The sequence below is a fragment of the Galeopterus variegatus genome, unplaced genomic scaffold (assembly GCF_000696425.1).
Source record: "Galeopterus variegatus unplaced genomic scaffold, G_variegatus-3.0.2 Scaffold3981, whole genome shotgun sequence".
NCBI classification, from domain to species: Eukaryota; Metazoa; Chordata; class Mammalia; order Dermoptera; family Cynocephalidae; genus Galeopterus; species Galeopterus variegatus.
In genome coordinates this window covers 44850-46026 of record NW_007730092.1, presented here as the reverse complement: position 1 = coordinate 46026, position 1177 = coordinate 44850, and the positions used below count along the sequence as shown (strand labels likewise).

General features: G+C 39.7%; 1 protein-coding gene across 1 annotated transcript in view; it reads right to left on the bottom strand.

Moving 5' to 3' along the window:
• The window catches only part of LOC103602029 (membrane transport protein XK-like), a 26491-nt gene that overhangs the window by 15312 nt on the left and 10002 nt on the right, over positions 1-1177 (bottom strand). The window lies entirely within an intron of this gene.

The following is a 1177-nucleotide window of genomic DNA, read 5'->3' as shown; positions in this document are numbered from 1 at the left end:
GGCCCAATACGCAGCTGCTGGGTCCTAGAGTCCCTTTCCGGGGCTCTCTCCGGAAACCATTCCTATCTCCTTGAAAAACTGGGACCGATAGGGCCCAGAATTGGGGTCTGGATGCCTTTCCAGTCCAGTCCCTATTTTCTGGGCCGATGAAACGCCTGAATTCTTCAAAAGGCCAGCGTTTTCGGTCATTTAAAAATAACCAGACCACACAGATGCTTTTCAAAATGCAAGTGTGTTGGCATGCATCCACCACCAGGCTGGGGTAGGATTTCACTTTTTACTTGGCTATGTCAGCATGCCCCTTCCTCTTCTTCCAGTTAAAAACACGTACATATAGATACACACATATTTATCCCAATATTTATGTCTTAAAATAATTAAATCTTATGCAGTACACAATTTCCTCGTTAGTCTGATACATGAAATTGCCAAGTGACCAAATTCTAGGAACAGGTAAACTCACGTTCTGCGTATTGAAGTGACAGATTCTCCTACAGTGTTCTGCAAACTACTATTTACTTAAAGCAGTTTCACAGCTTCTATGTGTGTATACATAGCAGGGTTGAATTTGATATGACAACCTGATTCAATGAGTATTGTAGCCAATTTCTAGTGGACCCTGTGTCTAGGAAGGTAAGGTGAGCGGCCAGGGAGTTCACTCATCTCTTAATCTAATCATATGAAATGGAGCTGCATTCTTTCCACAATCACTGTTGCCTTTCTCAGCCTGTGTCTGCCTGCCCCAGGGAAGACAGTATTCCATCACAGGCAGAAATGACATGCCTTTGTACTGGTTACCGTGATCTTTAAGATGAATGACTTTTACCAAGAGTATATTTGACAGTTCGGCTGACAGCCTCATAGGGATTACGTACATAAAAGCATTTTAAAAATTACTAACAATAGACAATATATAGCTCACACTTCAAATTGAGAGAAACACTTGACAACAACATTTGCTACAGTATTTGCTAGCCTATGAATTTTACTATTCTAATTGAGCTTAGGAAAGAAAACGGAAACAGGAAAAGAGATGTTCTAAGGCCTAAGGAAACTTTGAATTTCAGTGTTTAAACTAAGGGTAATGATTAAAAAATACATTAATATGCAAATATCTATCTCCATTCAGTAAAAATCATGAATTTCAATCAGTAAAAGCATAGGACAACCAAGAGTT